Source organism: Orcinus orca, chromosome 16 (assembly GCF_937001465.1).
Source record: "Orcinus orca chromosome 16, mOrcOrc1.1, whole genome shotgun sequence".
NCBI classification, from domain to species: Eukaryota; Metazoa; Chordata; class Mammalia; order Artiodactyla; family Delphinidae; genus Orcinus; species Orcinus orca.
Window position 1 is genome coordinate 81,828,945 of NC_064574.1, and position 7,846 is coordinate 81,836,790.

General features: G+C 42.4%; 1 long non-coding RNA gene across 2 annotated transcripts; it reads right to left on the bottom strand.

Moving 5' to 3' along the window:
- Window positions 1–14: 14 nt before the first annotated feature.
- On the bottom strand, window positions 15–6,419 carry LOC117200951 (uncharacterized). Of its 2 annotated transcripts, XR_007472163.1 has the most exons (4): window positions 5,667–6,419; window positions 5,265–5,469; window positions 1,270–1,342; window positions 15–271 (listed from the first exon to the last, which is right to left on the bottom strand). It is a non-coding gene; the product is annotated as an uncharacterized LOC117200951 (long non-coding RNA). The 2 variants fall into 2 exon arrangements; XR_004482791.2 differs by having other exon boundaries at window positions 15–1,342.
- Between the last annotated feature and the right edge of the window lie 1,427 nt (window positions 6,420–7,846).

A 7,846-nucleotide genomic window follows, 5' to 3' on the forward strand; every position in this document is an offset into this window, starting at 1 on the left:
CAGGGAAGTAAGATCCCACATGCTCTGCAGCACAGCCAAAAAACAAAACAATAAAACTGGATTTAAATTAAAAAAAAAAATTACTTAATAGAAATGTCATAGGTTGTTGTGTCCAGTCTCCCTGGGTCCCCTTTACCTTCATTTCCCCGAGTTAAGTCAAGGCAGATGGAAGGCATAGAAGTTTTACTCTGTGGTCCCCCAGGCTGGAGACCATCTTCTGGATCGTGAACGATTTAAGAATGCCTTTCTTGGTTTCATAATGAAAAATCACCTGAGATTATATAGACATTTTAAAAATAAAGTAAGGGCTACCCACTAGTACTACTGAGATATTAAGAATTACCGAAATTTACCCAGAAACTAAAATTAGTGTGCTACTAGGTTCTACTGAGAGTTCAAAGTCAATGTTCAGAGCAGATGCTGTTACTGCCCTGGCCCCCTGCCCCCGGCCTTTCCCCTGCCGTGTGCTTCATCCGACTTGCACCATCTGTGTCTCTTGGGCTGCGGGCTTTTTTGAAAACCACGAAAGACCACTGCTCTGGGGGCAGCCCTCAACCACGCTTGATGGGATTTTGACGAATACCAGGTCTCCCTCTCCCCTAGGGTGGAACATCTGTGAAGCATGTGTTTCACACTGTTTTCAGAGTCTTTCCATGCGATGACGCACATTCACTCTCCGTGGCAGCTGCTTTATTAGCTGTCTGCCCTTCTCTGTGTCCCTTCTAACTCCCCTACCAGTATTTCAACACCTCTTCTCACGAGTAAACTGCTGCTGTTAGACCCTCTCATGTTAATCAAATCTCTTGATTTGATTATTTTCTTGCCCTTACCAGTTCCATGATTTCTTACCCAGCACATAAAAACAAAGTTCTATTGGGAATGATAAGAAAGCGAGTGGCACCCCATAAAATAAAGGAAACTTCAGCTTTGCAGCAGGAAAATAATGAGTGTTAGATTATATACTGGCTTCGGTATCGGTACTTGTGTACCAAGCGGCAGGAACTGGCTGGAAGGAAAGGCTGCCAAACTCTATTTCCCCGAACAAAATTAAGAAGTCGAGGCCTCTGACAAGAGGAAATAAGCCAATGAGAGAGAATTCTTGCTCACAACCACCTCTGGAGTTGGGGACCTGTGAAAGCAGACCCAGGCTTGAGTACACAGTCTGGCTCAGACTACTGAATCTACTTTGTGTAGATGATGTACATGCTTCCAGCTTCCCAGAAAGAGAGGGTACAGCTAAGGATCCAGAGGTAACATGGAAATGCCTACCTTCAGCCACATCTGTCCCAAGGAGGAGAAAAGAGCTGCACTCTTCAATATGGCAGCCACTGGCCATATGAGCCTATTTAAATTAAAATTTTAAAAAGTTAAAAAACTTCCTCAAATCAAAAGCCACATTTCAAGATCAGCACAATTATAGAACACTCCCATCAGCCCAGGCTTGTTGGACAGCACTGCTGGAGAAACCCTAAGGACTTCTTATGGAGGAACAAGGGAGCTTGTATTTGGTGCCACTTCCTTCTCTACGACTAAATTAAATGGCCTTCCTTTCCCTTTATAAATGGCCCCTATAAAATGTTTTATTTGCTGAAAATATTTTTTTCAGTAGAATTCCTGGGACACAAAGGAGGGGAGGGGTGGAGCTGGTCTAGGAGACTTGCTGAACTAATTTGCCTTGGGAGAAAGGGGTCCCCAGCTCAAGAGTGCCGGCGTGCAGGGCAGGCTTCCTGCCTTCCGCAGAGGCTAGACGGTCACCAGGCCAGGAGCACAGATCAGCGATGTCATCGTCAGTGTATGGTCATGTTTGTCAATATTTAGCAGTAGGGCAGGAGCTCCAAACTAGCCCTCCAGGGAAGGTAATGGAGAAGAAAGCTCAAGTTTTGGCTTTTCTATTTAGCTAAGGGGCTGGACCCACTGTCCTCCATGCCTGGCCACACAGGGGAATCATTAGCTCATACTGCAAAGGTCAGAAGAGTCTAGAATACTCCACTGGACTAGAAAAGGTGCACCTTTTTTTGACAAGACCAGTGAAGCTTTTTACACCATATTTAAATCAAGGTGAAAAATAAATAATACAAATGTTATTTCCTTCTTTAGCTAATAATGCTAAACTATAAATGAAAAAACAGACTGTGTTAAAATTCAAATGACTAAAAATAAGATATAAAAATTGTTCAGTGCTTTCATTTTCTCCTCTTTTTACACACTTGGATTACAGTTCACTAAAATGTCACATAACATGGTCATATGACTAGTATGCAGCTCACACCTTTGACAACACCTGTGTCGGTCTAGATCTTATTCCAAGTTCACACTCAACTGTAGCTTTTATCCAGGTGGCTTCTCCTGCCAACATTTCTTAGCTGGTAGAAATGAGGAGGGGAAGCATAAAGGAAAATACTACATGAAATTCTACATTTTAGAATAAAATAGTAATAGATGACTTCCTGTCAAAATATACATTTTCAGGTAAGTTCTTAGATTTTTTTCAAGTAAATGTATGGTCAGTTATTTGTGTCATTATCACAAATGGATACTTCCCCCACTTCCATTTCCAAGTGCATATTGCCAATATAAATGACTCAGTAGTGATACTGTTATTCTGAAATAATTTCCAAATTGCAAAAATAATACAGAGAATCCTTTACACCATCTACCCACATTTACCAAATTTAACATTCTTCCAAGTCTCTCTCGGGAACTAATTTACAGCAGTTTGAATAAACTGGATCTATTTATATACAGAAACATAAATCAATCTTAAAACGGCAAATCAAGTTCCAATATGACAGAATATAATATGTCTGCATGAAATTTTAAATCCTGCAACACTACATATATTGTTTATGGATACAAGATCTTGTGGTATAAAATGGGGAAAAGAAGGACACAATTTCAGTATAGTTATTCCTTCTGATGAGGGAAAGGAATGGGAGTCTTTACAGTACATATTATTTTATTTCTTAAAATGATATGAGGGATTTCCCTGGTGGTGCAGTGGATAAGACTCTGCACTCCCAATGCAGGGGGTACGGGTTCGATACCTAGTCAGGGAACTAGATCCCACATGCATGCCACAACTAAGGAGCCCGTGTGCTGCAACTAAGGAGCTGGCAAGCCGCAACTAAGAAGCCTGTGAGCCACAACTAAGGAGCCTGCCTGCCACAACTAAGACCCAGTGCAACCAAATAAATATATATATATATATTTTTAAAAAAAGATATGAAGCAAATATGTTAAGAATTGATTAATCTGGTGCATATGTGAATGTTCTTTAAAATCAATCTCTATTGTCTATACTTGTCTGTATGTTAGCAATATTTTACAGTAAACTTGTCCATGTTTCTTGTGAAATAATACCATAATTCAAAAGTATCTGAGGATATATGACAGTAAATGATAATGAAAAGAACACCCATGCGTCCTCATACTAGGTAAGAAATAGATCATTTTCAGAATCACAAAAGCCTCTTATATTCTGTCCAATCTCCTCTCCCTCCCTCTTCACCAAAGGTTAACAAATATTCTGAGTTTTATGTTAATCATTCCCTTGTATTATGTAGACGTGCCACCTATCTATTTATGTCTGGATGATGTATTACTTAGTTCTGCTTTTTCAGAACTTTACATACATGGAGTCATACTCTTTCACTGCACATGTGTTTTGAGAATCATGCATCTTTCTGTGTAGCTGTGGTTCAACCACATTCACTGACAATAAGTATCCCACTGCAGGAATACAGCACAATTTATGAATCTATTCTTTTGTTGATGGGTTTTCAGGATGTTTCCAGTCTGGGGCTTTTATAAAGCAGCATGTCAACATGCCTCTTGGTTCCCTGTGAAAAAAACTAGAAATAAGATATATACGTGTTCAACTTTAAGAAGTATGGCCAGGGACTTCCCTGGCGTTCCAGTGGTTAAGACTCCACGCTTCCAATGCAGGGGGCACAGGTTCGATCCTTGGTTGGGGAACTAAGATCCCACATGCCATGTGGCATGGCTAAAAAAAAAGTATGGCGAACTGTTTTCCCTAATAAATGTAACAACTTACACACTCAACAGCAGATGAGAGTTTCCACTATTCTATATCTTTATCGGTACTTGATACTGACGGATTTTGAAAGATTTGATAATCTTTTGTGAAATCGTATCCAATTGTGGTTTAATGTGCTTTTCTCTTATTACTAATGTAGTTGAGCATCTTTTCATCTTCCTGGGCTGTGCTTCCCATTTTGTTTGTCTTTTCCTGATATAGTGTAGTTGAATTTATCAATTTTCTACAGTTAGTAATTTTTGAGTCTTGTTGTAGATTGCTACCAGTTTATCAAAAATTTGTTTTTCTCCTTCCTGGACACACAGCTAGACAACACTTTGCAGCTTGTATTGTTAAATGCAGCTAGGTGACCGAGTTCTAACCAGTGGACTATAGTGAAGATGATGTGTGCCACTTCTTGGCCTGGCCCATAAAGCCCTGTCACACGTCCGTGTTCTCTTCTCCCAGTTGACTAGGTTAGAAAATCCCCAAGGAGGTCTCGGAAGCCACGTCTGAAGTTGCCAGGGCTGCCATCAGATTGACTGCTCAGAGGAGAGCCTTCCTGTCAGTCATGTATATCTGCCTTACACTGTTATAGGAGTAAAAAGTGAACTTATAGGGGCTTCCCTGGTGGTCCAGCGGTAAAGGATCCACCTTCCAACGCAGGGGACGCAGGTTCAAGCCCTGGTTGGGGAACTAAGATCCCACATGCCACGGGGCAACTAAGCCCATGCCACAGCGAAACAGCCCGCGTGCCGCAAACTACAGAGCCCATGCGCCCTGGAGACCTTGCGCCACAGCTAGAGAGAAGCCCGCACTACAATCAAAGATCCCACATGCCTCAACAAAGACCCCACATGCTGCAACTAAGACCCAATGCAGCCCCAAAAATAAAATAGATAAATAAAATAAATAAATATTTTAAAAATTCATTAAAAAAAGAAAAACTGCTGTTGTGTTTGAGCAGCTAGACCTTTGTAGGTCTGTTTGTTAGAGCTGTTATCATTAAACTGACTTAATACATGTTTAAGATATTCTTCATTAAATCTGAGATTAGAACAATACCTCCTGCATTTTCTTTTCCAAAAGAACTGAAGAATTTCAACAAAGAACTGGATGGATTATTGGGCTGTAACCAAAAGCTAAGCGATATAGTCTGGCAAGTGGGGCTCGGACAATTAAAAATCATTAAAATGGGGGGCCCAATTATGATAAGCCCTTTGCTCACCAAAAAGAATCCAGCGTGGGTTCTGAAGGGGACAGGATGCCAAGACAGATGTTCTAGTCCAATCATTCAAAGTGGCAATGCAATCTCTGCTCACCAAGATGAATAGCCACGGAGGCCCCCAAGCCATGCTGTGATCATCCAATGATCCTACATCCACTGTGACACCTGCTGGGGCAATACCGCTTACCGCAGACTGTTCAGAATCCTGCCAGAAGATAAGCTTGTGAGAAGCAAGGGCTCAACCGCTCCACCTCGGCTGACTGCACCGCACCTGCCTGGTAGACAGCCCCACCCCGAACCCTCGTTAGAACAGATGCTTGCTACACTGCTGGGGTTACTGGAAGGGCACAGACCCTGCCCCTGCAGTTCCCTCCCCAGAGGCCCCAGGAGCTTCCCTTTTACCTCTGTGCCATTGTCCTGGAGACTGAAGTTCCAAGCAGGAACTAGGACCTTCCAGAATAGAGCTCAGAAATTTTATAAACAAAGATGAGCTAAGACAATAGATTTAAATGACTTTATAACTCCTCTCCCAGTTCCCATCAGGTGTTCTATCACTTTGTTAACAAAAACCTAGATTTACCATTTTGCAAGGCGCTGTGCTAGGTGCTATGGGAAAACACAGATAGTGACAAGATAGTTCCCAACTGTTCTGGGCTGAATTGTGTGCCCCTCGCAAAACCCATGCACTGGAAGCCCTAACCCCCAGTGTGGCTGTATTTGGAGACAGAGCACTTAAGGAGGTGATTAAGGTTAAATAAGGTCATAAGGGTGTTACCCTCAAGGATAGGAATGGTGTCCTTATAAGAAGAGGAAAGAGACACCAGGAGTGCACAGGCACAGAGGAAAGTCCACAGTGAGAAGTCAGCCGTAGGCAAGCCCAGGAGAGGGCTCAGAGAAACCGACCCTGTGGACACCTCAGAAAACGCTAGTGTCTTGGTTTTGTCTCCAATTCCTTTCCTAATCGATCTCATCACTTAGGTTAAGTCAAAGCACAAAGCTAGGCTGGGAGTGAGTGAGGGAAACGTGGGAGTGGGCATCTCCCACATCCTGCAGGGGGTAGTAACTACGCATCTCTAGTCCCCTACGCTACCCGCAGCCGAAAACTCTGAGTCGCGGGGCTGGTGCGGAAACGAAAAACCTGCAGACGATACAACAACCTGTAGCACAAATAGAACGAGTTCCGGAAAGCTTACCGGAACCCCGTCACGGTTCCGCCCCCCCGGAACTCCACCTCTATTGGTGTTCTCTAGGAATCCAGGAGGTCTCGCTGTCTCGGTGGTTCCTCTATAAATCTAGGGAATTTAACCTCCTCCTCAGTTGAGGAAAAAGACCAAGATTTAGCGGCACGTCCTCACTAATGGGATAGAAGTAAGGAATTGATGGGGAATCTAGCCTCCTGGGTGGAAGGTGCAGGTCACAAGTTTTGAGAGCTAGCATATGGGTGTCTCTTTCTAATTGTTCCTTCTGCAGGGAAAGGACTCCAAGCTGATGACATTGACCTGGTCGCACTCAGATGGCTCTGATACTTTTGTGAAAACAACAACAAAAAATTGATAGAATCAATCACAGTCTTCCTCCCAGCCCCAATACCGTAGCAAACATTTCTGTAGAATTCAACCAACGTGCTCTGGGCACGCATTTAGTGATGTGATTGGAATGCAGATTCTACTGTCCTGTTCCTTTTCTGCCTTTAGTCCTTTACAATATTTTAATGTTAAAAAACGATAACGAAACAGCGTCTTGAGCAAACAGATTTTGCTCCAACTTGCCGCAAAATTGAGGAAACAAAATACATGACCCTAACGTTTTGTTACCCTTTCCTTTCAGAGGTTTAGAAGGTAAGGTGATGATGGATGTGATGACTGAAAGGCAGAAAAGAACTTCACAGTCTAATGTTCAAATCATAACACTCCTCTTTTTTCTGCAACCACGAGATGTATGACCCCGGATCAGCATAGTTTTCAGCTCACTAAGAAGTTTCTGGCAATCAGAGCTGTTTTTAAATGGAAGAGGCTGCCCTGGGAAGCAACGAGCTCCCCATCAGTGGAAGGATTTCATGCAGAAACTGGATAATCAGATGCCAGGAAATGTTTTCTCCAGCTCAACAAAGTAATTATACACTTGGTGCTGCACATACCTACAATTGAATGGCGATTCCTCCATTGGGTGAGAGGAATGATCGAACCCTTTACAATTCTAAGATTCTATTACTGTATGACTTTATCATATCTTGGATCAAAACTGTCTTTCACACAAACTGACAAGAACAGCATTTCATCACTTTGTAATGTTTGATGTTTAATCATCTAAGACATAGTAGATTTTGGTGCTTAAGAGCTTAGCTTTTGGAGACAAAGTGATCTTGGTTCAAATGCTCGTTCTGCCACTTATTGGCAGAACCTCAAGTTTTTCCCAACTGTAAAATGAGGGCGCTAAGAAGTGAAACCACCTCATAATGTGAGGATTAAGTGAGGTGATCCACATAAAGCACTAAGCATGATGTTTAGAACACAGTAAATGCTCGACAGACATCAACACCAGGCTTCACTGAAGTTGTCACTCTCATTCAAGTCCTATATCAC